This window comes from Falco punctatus (assembly GCF_963210335.1).
Source record: "Falco punctatus genome assembly, chromosome: 5".
Classification (NCBI taxonomy): domain Eukaryota; kingdom Metazoa; phylum Chordata; class Aves; order Falconiformes; family Falconidae; genus Falco; species Falco punctatus.
Genome location: NC_137584.1, coordinates 33,078,601 through 33,091,622, shown reverse-complemented (window position 1 = coordinate 33,091,622; position 13,022 = coordinate 33,078,601). Strand labels below are relative to the sequence as shown.

The following is a 13,022-nucleotide window of genomic DNA, read 5'->3' as shown; positions in this document are numbered from 1 at the left end:
TGAGTTCCTCCCATTAAAGGAACTTCACTATAGGGCTATGATCAAGCAAATAGATAAAACGGTCTACAATTCACTATGAGAATCAGGGTCCTGGTTTCCATTCACTGCTTTGCCATCGATTTTCCAAAAAGCTCTTGGACAAGTCATGTTTCTGCCTTCTGCTTCACCACGTAATACGATGTGAATGAAATCATGTCAAATTCTTTAAATCTGCCAATACTGTAGGTGTTGTATCCCATTCAAAACTGACATCAGCAGTGAAAAACTACATGGCACACAAATACAAATGCAAAACAATGAGCAGCTTGTCATTTAAATACTTCAAAATCAGGGCCCCAAACTAACAGCTTTTTACTGCATATAAGCAGGATTTTTAAAAGCTGCAGTTCAGTCATAAGATCAATGAATCATATGATGAGAGAACATATAAAGTCTTATGCAAATGCTTCACATTTTATTTTTCAGTCCTTCTCCCCACTTAGTTCAACATCCCAAACACCTCTAGATGAGCAAATTCCCCTGCACCCACACAGAACTCACTGCCAGAGGGAACCTGCACTGGGGGTGTTTCTCTGGTCATTTTCAGGACTTACTTGTGACTTAAACCATGTCAGTTCCCCTTCTTCTTCCCCAACAGCTACATCTATCACTACATCTATCACCCTTCTCACACACTCATACAAGCAAAGTTAGCACAGCTCAGCTCGCTAGCTATTGGCATCTCAGCGAGGTCTCCTCCAAGCGCCTAACTGAGATGGTTTTGCCCTAGTACAGTTCTGATACAGCTTGGCTATCTTTACATCTGAAAAAGCAGTTCAGAGAAAAGTGGCAAAAATCAGCTGGATTTATTATTAAATGCAATGTTTCCTAGGAATTCAAATTTTTCCTGCAAAGTCTCCTCACATCGCCTAAAAAATCATGAAAAAGTGGTGAATCGGTTGACAATTTTCTAATTAATCACCCTTTTTGTAAGAGGCTTTCTGCTCCTCAGTCTTTCCTAGATGCTGACACCTTTGCCTCCTGGCATCTTCAAATGCTATCCTACTCCTTTTCCTTGCTTCCCCCTTCCTTTTTGATTCATTTAAAATGTGTTCTTCCCAGCACTGAAATCCTCGCAGATCTGATCCTGCCTACATCTCTGACATGATTCATGATCACACCTTCTCCTTTTCCCCAAGTCTCATCTCCTTTAGGCTATGAGCTTGCTGAACACTTACACCTACATTTCTAGTCAACCCTCTGTGTTCAAAAAGCAGCAGATTTTCCCATGTATTTAAATGCACTCACTGAAGTGTTTTGGCGGTTCAGGATGTACTTTGCACTATTCAAACCCATTCCTTGATCCATTTTTTCCAGTTGGGGTCTGACAGATCAGCTTACAGAATGAGTCCCTATAGTTGTATGGCCTTGGACTTTGGTCCAGCTACTTCAGGATGGGACTGATGCAGAAAAGAGATTTCCAGTTCACATTCATCTCTATGGGAATTTTTAATAGTGAAGGAACATCAAGCCATCCATTTGCTCCTAAATATTTCCTGATGTCTGTGCTTGTCAATAGCGCAGCTAATGCCACTGCCCACTGCCGGCATACATTTCCTTGCACTGTACAACCACACCTAGGTCACTTTTGCTGTAATTAGAACTTTTGCAGCATGGCCAATTATCATAGCACAGTTGACACATGATGACTTTCCTCCCGTACCTTCTGTGGATTCGATCCCTTATTTTTTTGTTTATTCTCCTACATTCGACATTTACATAAGAGTACCTCATTACTCAAGTGTCCAGAGCAATACCACTAACTTCGATCATTCAGAACAAATTTAAAACTGCTAATTGCTGTGGACTTCTTGAAGGTATTTTCAATGGAAAACAGCAGCACAAGACTCAAATGGCTACCAGCTGCTGTGTAGGTCTTACGAGAATCAGCAATCTCATAAACTACTATTCTGAGTGACAAAATACAAAGTCACAGAAATAAGGAATGTGTTAGTTATCTCGCACAGATTCAGATGTTGAAGCCCTTCTGAACATATCAATGCTGACAACAGTAAATGGTTGGGTTTACTGAGTAACACTGAGAATTACAATCTCCAGATATCTCTGTTACGTATAATCCCAGAAAAACCTTGAACGTTTCATGATCTCCTCCTTTTACCTGGAGATGAGCTGACATTGATATATTGTTATTGGTCATCACTAATACACTGCTATTGGCAATAGGGAGATGCATATAGCTGAAATGAGTCACATATTGCAACACCTTGCAATTTATATGGAAGGAAGTTGAATTTTCAAAGTATCTTTCCCTTTCCTCCTCAGCAGACTATGGAATACAAGATGACCACTAAAACTCAAGCCATAGTTAGACATAGTTGTTTTCCACATATTTGAAATGCATGAAGTTGCAGGATTTTTTTATTTATTTTAAATTGACTACCCGTATTTCACCAACATTAAAAAAGCAACGCAAAGTAATGATAGGACCATTCGATACAGAAATACAAATTACTTTGTTTACTGTGGATTTCTCATACAAAAATTCAGAGCCTTGTTAAATTGTTTTCATTTATTTATAGTTGCGTATTATGAAAAAAATCTACATTCAGTGAAAAATATTTGGAGGCACTAATCTAAAGTAACGTATCTCACAAGTAATAACAATTAACTAGCTAACAGTTCTCTAGCTCATTATTGTCTAAAGAAAGCGAACTGCTTTGTTACTGAAGAACTCACATGAATAGATTTTAAGCTAATTAAACACCACAGATGTTATGACAAAGTGATATGTACGTACTGATAGAAGGACCATTGATAACAGCATGTAGAAATAAAAAACGCAGAGTATGTTATGCTAAATTATTGCAACATTTTCAGTCTCCTATATCACATCTTCCCACACTGACACAACCCAGAAAAAAAGAAAAGAAATACATGGGCTGTGTTCAGACTATACAGATTCACAAGGAACTACATCTCGGGCCTTGCACCAAGATACGGGGAATTAAAGCACTGAAGACAGCGATTCAACAGACAAAGCAGACAGACACACAGAAAGAACACAGCTGTATTCAACATCTGTTCACACTGCACTGTGACTTCTTACAGACCTCTCTTTGAAAATACCAGTCTAGAAATCTTTGGATACCAGCCCTGCAGTTTAGAACGTGTTCTAGGGTGCACCTACACTGCAGGGTCTGCCCTGCAGCTGGAGCAGAGCACGTGCCCGAGCCAGCTTTTAACTTGCTGGCTTTGCCACTGCAAACTGCCATGCCGGGGCAAAGTAGAACGTGGTGTGAGCTGCATAACCTGCTCAAGGGCAGGATGAAGACCTGAGTACATAAGCCATGCTAAGCGCTGTACTGCTGTGTCTGGCTTGCTGCAGGTACATCATATATTTGGTTTACGGCTAGTCTGAGTATGTCAGCATACTCCACTCAAAACCCAGTGCCTGCAGAATAAATGTATCCTAATTAGCTTTGCAGGAGAGGGACTCAGTCACTGCTATCAGACATGGATTGGTTCAGAGTCACCTCATGAAATCCCTGAACATGCACCTTGCCCTTCTGCACTAGCTGTAGTTACAGTATCTTGTATATGTTGTTAAAATTTTAAATTTCAATAAAAATATTTACCCTTATAGCACTGTACATATAGCTGTACCTTCTGGAATATATATGAAGGCCAGATCCTTGTGTTACGAAGCTCACAGTTTAAAAAACAAACACAAACCCACAGTTAAAATGCAAGGTGAAGGAGGCATCCACAGTGGTGAAACATGCACAGCGAGGTATCGTTAAGGAGAGGGAGGCTCTTAGGCAACAGGAGACTGTTGGAGCAAAATCAAAGAGAGGAAGCAGGAATCAAAGGCAGGAAACAAGGGATCACTAAAAGCTGAAGGATGAGATAGGACATGAGGCATAGTTAGTACCTGCTGACACTTCAGGACTACATTCTCATATAAGAGAGTGGGACGCCTCAATGAGTAACGTTCACCTCTTCAACCATGTGGAAATTAGCATTACTTATTGATCTGCGTTCCATGAGCACCTCTTTGTGGCAGACACTTGAGAAAAATGTAAAGCACCATAACTCCTTCCAAAATTCCTATTTCACCAGGCAAGAATTAAAATAAAAAACAGCCATTGAACTATAATAGATAAGCACTTGCCCAATGGGTACCATAGGAAGAGACAAGTTTTGTAAACAAAACTTGTTAATGAGGAATGATAAAGGCTGCTGAGAAAGAAAATGGAGCCTTAGAAGCTACTTCGCTTAAGCACTTTGGCATTTCAGTAATACAGCTGTTATCATCAGAAATTCACTGACAGAAGGCGGCACGCATTTCGTGAACTTTTATGGGAAAAACAGTTTGTGATTCCTTGACTGTCCTCATTTAAGGATGCATAATATAGAAGTTTTAACAAGGTAAAACATCTAAAATTCTGATTGCAAGGCCAAAAAGCATGCTAATCTTCTATTTTTTTTTCATTCTGCATGGATGCCAAGGACCAGATTCCAAGCCCACTGGAGCACGCTGCAGAGCATCCTCTGACCTTATGATGTGGCTGATGTGATCAGACCCAAGAGTACCAACACATTCAGGCCAAACGCAAAAAAAACCCAACCAACAAAACAGGTGAAATACACAGGTAAAACTTTGTTAGAAGGCATTTGAAGATACAGTCCTTTTGTATAAATCAGTCTGGTTTGCAAAAATCATCAGTGCGGTGCAACATTTTATGCATCTAACTAAAACTCTTTTTCAGGCCATCATACTTTCAAACTGAAAGACTTTTATGGAATCAAAACCAGGTATTTCAAAAGAAAGCCTTTTACACAATTCAAAACAGGTATTTCAAGACCATTCCTTAACATTGGTACTCATTTGTATAATTTGAAAAAAAAGTATACATTTAAAAAGAAAAATGACTGCTTTAAGAAAGTACCATATATATCCCACTGTAATCAAAGAGCATCGACTGGGTATGTGCTGGATATTAGCAATACTTGCACAAATAACTTTTTGCAGCATTATCCATTATATGAGCTGATTTTATTTTCAGTGCTAAGACCTTGAAAAAATGTTCACTTTTATTCTTTTCAAAATCACATTTTTATATATACATACCAACTTCTATTAAAAACCAAAAGCATTTTAATTCAAACTACTAATATCCCAAATTACACTCTCTAAGAGTCTTGTTACTTTGTATTTCTAAATATAGCAGATAAAGACTAAATATAGCAGATAAAGAATACACAGAAATATGCTGTATTCTAAAGAACTTTTATAAACACGATGTTCTAATTTTAGAGAACTCCATTCTGAATAAAGTCTAATTAAATACACATATATTCTCAAATGTACTCCACAAGAAGGATAATATTTGGCTCCCCTCACTGCTATTTAATTCCATCTTGGAGTGAATGACTTAATATCTACTTTTGAGTAAAAATGTTTTCTACTAAATGGAACACTAATCTTTTATTAAAAAAATAATTCCCAGTAACTTACTACCTTTGTGAAATTAGTTTTAGATACTGAAATCAAATCATAGGTACTTCATACACACCTGGCTCAACAGCCGACCTATTTAAGATTAATATTCTTTCAACTACTTCAGAGACTGATTGGCTCAAGAACTTGTAATGGAGTCCAGAACCAAGATGCAAGGTGTACGTTTTAACACTAAGGATAATTAACTACTAGAAAATCTTAGGGAGAACTGAGATACATTTTCCATTATCTGTGGCCTTTAAATCGAGACTGATTTTTTCTCTTCCTCAAAAATATGTACCCGTTTCATGAACAGGAGGCTGGATAGAGGCATCACTGAGTCAAATGTTATGGACTCTGCTAGACACTTGGTTAAAATTCTTATTGTTCTCCCTTACAGAGTTAAACATTTATGAATCTGAAAACTTTCACCTCTGGAACACAACTTCTTATTTAGCTACAAGTTAAAACTAATTAAAGTAATTTTCATCAAAAGGTTTAAAGCTTTATATTTATTAGTCTAAAAGATCTGTAAATTATCATCAGAGCTTGTTTGCTTCCTGAGCATGCACTTTGACTTGTACAGTGCTGACTATATTCTTCATTGAAGTTTGAAGAAGGTAATCCTGTTGGTTATCATTATACTAGCTGATTCAACTCATCGGGAGTTAAATGAAACTCCATCATCTTATGCCTAACTATGGTATGAAAATATGTTGGTAGGGCCGAAAAGAAAAGTCAACATGCCATTTCCAAGTCTTATCATCACGGATCTCAATCTTTATGACATTTCATCAGTGAACTTTGAGAAAGTCTAAATTAGTGAACGAGAAATAGGTAAAATTATTCTTTCTGGTATTTAGTAAACTATAGAGTGGAGCTGCACAAAAACAGTGATGCATTTCTCAAGTCATCGATTACTTAAAATTAAATCTGCTTTAAGGCAAAAGTGATTAAAGATCATTTGAATCAAGAAGTTCAATGTCTCATACGTATTAGTGTAAAAGTGTAAAAATTACTGTAAAAATTACTATAAAAATCACCATCAGAGCTTGTTTTTTTCCTGCACATCAATTTAGACTTGTAATACTGATTGTATACATATTATTCCTCAAATGGCTTTGTGATGATAAAGAAAGTGATCTAAAAATTATTTATCTTCCTAATAGGGCATTATTTTATTATAATTATCTTAAAAGATCTACTTGATCACCTCTAATTATCACTTCTCATGATTTCAAAAATTGTAGGTTGTTGACAAACTCATGAATGTACCAAACTCTCACTCTTTCAAAACACTAAAACCGGGGAAGCTATAATATGTTCTATTAAATTTGTACAGTCTGGGATTGAAAATGTGACTTAATGGCATTTGCTCCAGGCAGAAAATCTTCAATAACATCTGTAATACTTCCTCCTTTGCCTTTGATATCAGAATTTCAGAATACATCATGTTTAGGTCAAGAAAAGATGCATTTGTCATCTCACTCCCAATGAACACTGTTTATTTCAATTAACTGTGGTTTTAACATATTCTGTTCCTTACCCTCCTCAGGGGAATAATCACAAAGAAAAACAGCTTGATATTTTTTATAAACACATCAGTGAAATTAAGTATCAAGTGATTTCTATCTTTTCCTCTCCTTCAACTCCCTCCTTGAGACTACTTACTTTTATCCAGCTTTCAGCTGTGAGACCATGTCTAATAATCTGCCTTAATTTCCTAAATGTGTATTATTGCACTTTGGGTCATATTCATATCTAAATTTGGAAAAGCTCCTGAAAGCAGAGACCCTTTGAATAACGTCCACAGAAGTTTAAAACACAAATTGCAAAAAAAATAACATATTCTTAGAAACTTAAATCATAACTTAAAAAGCAATAAGGATTTGAAGCACTACGTGGAGATTGTGTATTCCACAAGTAAGTATCCTTTTTATCACCTGTTTCATTATCTTTGAGAAGGATTATAGCTATTATTCCCAGAACAATAACATAAAATTCAAAAGATAAGATTCTCTCTTTCTATGAATAAAGTCAAGAGTTGGAGCTTAGGTAAGAAAGCGCCTCCCTGTGATGGGAGCCCATCTGCATCCTTACATCTTACAGCGCTGCTACATACGCTCATAGTCTTCCCTATTCATGCTGTATTCCTTTATCAGGCAATGGCTTCGGTGTTGCCGCATCTATAGAGTAAGTCATGATCTTTTCAAGGATTAAGGGAAAACAACAGTGAAGAAGATATTTGGTAAAGAGAAAAGCAATCCAAAGATGCAATTAAGGCACACAAAGATCAGAGAAGAAACAAAATTACACTCCAAAGAAAGAAAAAGGCCAAAGATATACAGAATGGCAAAAGGTATGCAAATGTAGGTAACAGGGACCAACAAGAAAATGGGGACAGAGGAAACGGTCTACACTCATTACAGTGAAGTCTGAGTCAAAATTAGGCATGAAGAGTAACAAAATTAAAGTGCAGAATCCGTTGGCAATCAAAACCACTCTGAAACAAGCTGCTTTTCAGACCACTCTAATGACACAGGCTATTTAGACCCAATCCACGCTGGTAAAACAGTACACATTAAAAACAAAGGGATGAAGACCAGTGCTGAAAACATTTGACATCACAGACAAGGAGCACAGTTTCTCATGGTAAATGCTATGTGTTACAATCCCAAGTACTTTAAAAACAAATTTGCCTCTCATACTTTTAGTTTTCTAATCCTAATTTCAGTTAGTCCACATTGCTGTTTAATTCACAATTAGCAGATGAACCAGCATTATTTGCCCAAGTGACAAACTTCTGAAATCCACGAGAATCTGCACAATTTACAGAACTGAATACCTAAAATACAAGCATGAGGCACAGATATAATACAAAAAAACTCAGGAACGCAGAGCGAAGCCAGACATAAAATTAGAATTCCAAAACTGGAAAACAGAACCAGGACAACAGCTTGAAAAGTAAACAATTTTGGAAGCTCCCAGAACAAAGTTCACCATATTCATGTGTTTATTAAAAGGAATCTATATTCTTAAACTTAGATCCTGCCTGCAGCTATATTGAGAGTACAGGCAAAAGTCGAGAGGACTGTACCATCCCAACACACTGGAAAAGAGAAGAAATGGAGGTGCGGGACCATGGTACTGTGGCCCATTCCCCATGCCCTCCAGCAGGACCATGCTGGAAAGCACGCTGGCATCCCCAGTGCACCACCACACATGCAGCAGTCAGCAGGATGTCACACCCTGGGACACACACAGCACCTTTTCCAAAGAACACCAAAGCCAGCTTTGTTGCATTGCATCCATCCCGCACAGCCAGCCTGATCTCTGCAAGCTGAACCGGCAGCCTTCTGTTCCGCTCTGCTCTGCCCTGTCCTACACTACTCCATCACGCCCCAGTTAGATTTTACCTTACCATTCTGGCCAGAGCACAATTTTTTTTTTTTCTTCTGGGTGGTACTGTAGAGTGTATCAGCTATGACTCTAGTAGAATATAATACATCAGGGGAATGCACACGGGGAATTGTACAATGGGACTGCATGGCAGTGACATCTCTGGCATTGGCTCTGCAGTTGTGAGGTTACGTAATGCTGTGAGGGTCCGAAGCAGACATTGCTTGAGCAAACAGCTGATGTGCTGTCAATAGCTGGGCGTTCCAGAACACCAGGCATGTTGAAAAATCAGTGGTGTAATTCTATGTATAGGTATGCATTTGTGTGGGGCGAGGAGATAGGGCAACTGAGAAAACTGATCAAATATTGCAGTTCTATGCCAGAAAAGTTTGTGGATAAACTCCTTTTAAGCCCAACAAGATAAGGATTCAGTCCTTAATTAAAAAACAGGAATAATACATAATGAAGATTAAGAATGTTTCCTTATTTTTCCTTGACAGCAGCATTAGCCCAGACTACTTTATGCTTTGTTTGAATGAAGAAGCAAAATGTAGTTAAAGTTTTAATTAAAATTGATCACAGACCACAAACCTGAAAGTGCTGTTCTAACACTACTGGAAGACTTTTCAACTAAACTGATGTTCTTAAATTGTGTTCTTTTTTTTTTTAAAAAGGCATCTGTCAAGTAAAAGGATAGTAGTGAAAACTGATGAGTCTGAAAACATGTCATAGAAACAAACTACTAGTGTTCTGAAAGGGCCAGTGAGTATGTATTTCACAAAGACTTAGCTTCCTCACATACTTATTTTTCTCTGAATGTGAGGAATCTGTTCCTTTATCATATTCTGGTTAGCAAATACGCGCATCTTTTTCTTCTTCATGAAGAGGTGGTAGTACCTCTGAGAGTTGAACTTTCTAATATATGAAGGAAGAGAACACCTATTCACAGAAACACTCGCTACAAAATAATATTGCTAAAAATATTTTGCCAGCAGAATTGTTAGGAGAAGTACCTGTACATTTAAACACATCTGTTAACATTAACATCTTCTGTTCTGTACAAGAATACGGAATTTAGCCTTTTGCAACTTGGCGAAGGTGCTGGTGTGCAAGTAATCACATCTCAATTTTAATGAAAAGGGCAGGTTTTTCATTTACCCTGTTAACTGCACGGTTTCTTTGTCGGCCGAAAAGCCTGGCGGTGCAGGTCACCGCCGCCCCCCTCCCCCGGCCGCGCTGCGCTGTCGGGCCGATGCGGGATGCGCGAGCGCGGTTCCCCCCGGCGGTATCTGCGCGGCGGCCAGGAGCTCCGGCTGCCCCGACGGCACCCCCACCCCCGCCCTAGGAAGGTGGCGAGCCCCGTCCTACCTCCCAAAAGCCCCAGCACGGGCTCCTCCAGGGGCGGGGAGGGGGGGTGTCTGCTGTTGCGTAAAATCAGGCTCTCCGCTGCCTCTCCCCGGTCTCCGACCACTTCTCCCTACGTCGAAGGCCGGAGCAACCAAGCCGGGCTGGGGCAAGGCAGGGCAGCGTCGCGGGGGGCACCTCAGCAGAGGAGAGGCGCATGGGGTTGGGGACAGGACGCAGGGGCTGTGTGTGAGGGGACCTTGCAGGTGGCTTCATGCAAGCAGGGGACCGCCCGGCTGGGGGGTGGGGGAGCGGGGGAGGGGCGTTCCCTGGCGGGGGCAGTGGGGAGGGGGCACACTCCGAAGGGGTGAGGAAACCCCTGGGGGGAGGGGGGGAAGCCTCGCACCGGGGAGCCGGCGGCACGGGCAGCCGTGCAGGGGGCAGCGATCCGCGGGGGGCTGGCGCGGGGCGGCGGGTCTCGCGGTGCGCGGAGTGTGCGGAGGGGGGCAGCGCTCGGGGCGCAGCGCCGGGGGGGCCCTGCCAGCAGCCCCCGCCGCAGCCGGCAGCGGGACGGCCGCCCCGCGCAGAGCCGCCCTCCGTGTCCCGCCGCGGCACCCCGTGCGCTGGCGAAGCGTGGCCGCCGCAGCGCGGTGCTGGGCGCGATCCGCCGGCCACGCACTGCCGGGAGCCGGCCCTTCCCGGCGGGGGCCTGCGGTTAAAGAGCCCTTCGCGGGGGGCTTGGGAAGAGGAGGGAGAAGAAGCCCCTCCGGGGCACCGGCAGGCACGCCTCCCGCTCTCCCCCGCACACGCAGCGCATCTCCCCGGGGGCGGACAACTCATCTCCAAGCGGTGCTTGCGCGCAAAGTTGCGCCGGCCAGGCTGCCCCGCGGCCGCGCTCCCTCCCTCCGCGGCCGCGCACGCCCCGGTCCCGCAGAGCCCCCGCACTCCGCTCCGCTCGGGTCAGCGCGGAAAACGCCTCGCTTTCCCCCACGGCTGCTCACGATCTGCCTCAACCTACTCCTCCTTTTGTTTTGATCTCTGGAAATGAATCTCTCCCTCCTGTCGTCTCCCTTCCCTCCTCCTCCTCACGCCTTCGTGTGGGAAATGACTTGGATCCCACAGCAGCTTTTGTTACCTCCGCCCACCTCCATCTTCACTCCGACTGATGCCCAAGTAAATAGCAGGAGCGCGGCCCCGCCACCCCGCACCTACCCCGCCGGCGGGGCGAGCCGGGCGCACCCGCTTGCAGAGGCACCCCAAGGTTCACCCTGCAAGCACCTCGCGTGTTAAATACAAGAAAATCATTGCTTACAGGCAGCAAGAGTATCGATAAAAAGACCGCAAGGACCCGGGAGCACCCCTGCTTTCCCGGTGGGTGTGATGACCTTGCGAGGACTGCTCTTGCTCTTCAGTTTCGCACGGTCTTTTTTTTTTTTTGTCCCTTTTTCTTCCCTACTGAAAAAAACCAACTACCCACACACAAAAAAAAATCCCCCAAAACCCCCAACCCAAAAACCACCAAACCAAACAAACCCCCCACTTATCTCACTGCAAATGAACAAAAGAACACCAAAGACTTCCACTTTTCACCAAAACATTTCCAAGCTCAAACTGTAAAGCGACTGATCAATGCCGCCTTTTGATGCTGTCGGTGTTTATATCCGGATCGATGCGGGGTTCGGTCTCTTTTATCTGGCAACAATTCGCGGCAGATGGCTGCGGGCACCGTCCCGCTCCACCCCGCCGCCACACAGCCGCTCCTCACACCGCAACTTTCCCGGTGAGGCTGACCGCACCGCACCGCCCAGCAGCCCCCGCCGCAGCCTCCGCCGCGCTCCATCCCGCCGCGCTCGCACGCACCCCCGCCGCCTTCCCGGCAGGAAAACCCCGCGCGGGGCAGCCCGGGGCTGCCTCGTCCCTCCCGCGGCCGGCGCCCCGGCGAAGCTTCCCGCCCGCACCGAGCCCGGCGGGTACCGAACCCGGCGCCCCCCCCCCGCCGCCTCCGGCCCCAGCCCCGTTTATGCCCGCGCCGGTGCCCGGGGCGCACTTACTGCAGGCGCCGAGAGCTGTCCGCGGTGCGGAGGAGGGCGCTGGGCCGCGGGGTCCCGCCGGGGTGCTGGGGCCGGAGGGACGGCGCCTCGGTGCGCGCCCGCCCGCCGCTCGCGCCGCAGCTCACTTCGCGCCGCCGCCGCCGCGCGCGCCCCCGCTCCGCCCCGCGCGCCGCCCGCCCGCCCCGCACTGCAGGACCGCCGCCCCGCGCCGCCCCGCGCACGCGCCGCCCCGCGCCCCGAGCATGCGCGCGGCCGCCCGGCGGGCGCGAGGGAGGGGGAGCGGCAGCGCGAGCGCGGCGGGAAGGCAGCGCGGGGAAGGCAGCGCGGGGAAGCCCCGGGGCGGGCGGGCGGTGGCCCGTGGGAAGCGCGGGGAGAGGGGCAGGAACCCCCCGCCGCGAGGGGCGGGGGTGTGTGTCGCGCCGCCGCCGCCCCAGCGCGGTGGTCTCGGTGTCACGCCTGGCTGGAGCAAAACGCCCGCGGCGCGGCCCGCCCGGGCGCTGCCGGTGCCTCGTCGGTAGCCGGCACGCGTGTGGCGGGAGGCGGCCTGGCCCGGGGCTGCTTGGCGGCGGTGTGATCCAAGGAGCGAGGCCGCCCGCAGCCGTCCCGCGCAGGGACACGGCCGGCGCCACCCCGCGGTCCCCGCTGCCCTGCGGCTAGTGGCACTCGCCGCCCGCGCGCGCAGCCGCCGGTGGCCGTCGTGAGTGTGTGGAGGCACCGGCTGGGCGGCG

General features: G+C 45.5%; 1 protein-coding gene across 2 annotated transcripts in view; it reads right to left on the bottom strand.

Moving 5' to 3' along the window:
* The window catches only part of VSNL1 (visinin like 1), a 93,144-nt gene extending 80,653 nt beyond the window's left edge, over positions 1-12,491 (bottom strand). The window contains exon 1 of one of the 2 annotated variants that reach the window (XM_080387965.1): positions 12,295-12,491. The gene's annotated coding sequence lies outside the window, so the exon portion shown is untranslated. Of the gene's footprint in view, positions 1-11,261; positions 11,623-12,294 lie in introns of those variants that run through there. The other variant, XM_080387966.1, reaches the window with a different exon arrangement.
* Positions 12,492-13,022: the final 531 nt, after the last annotated feature.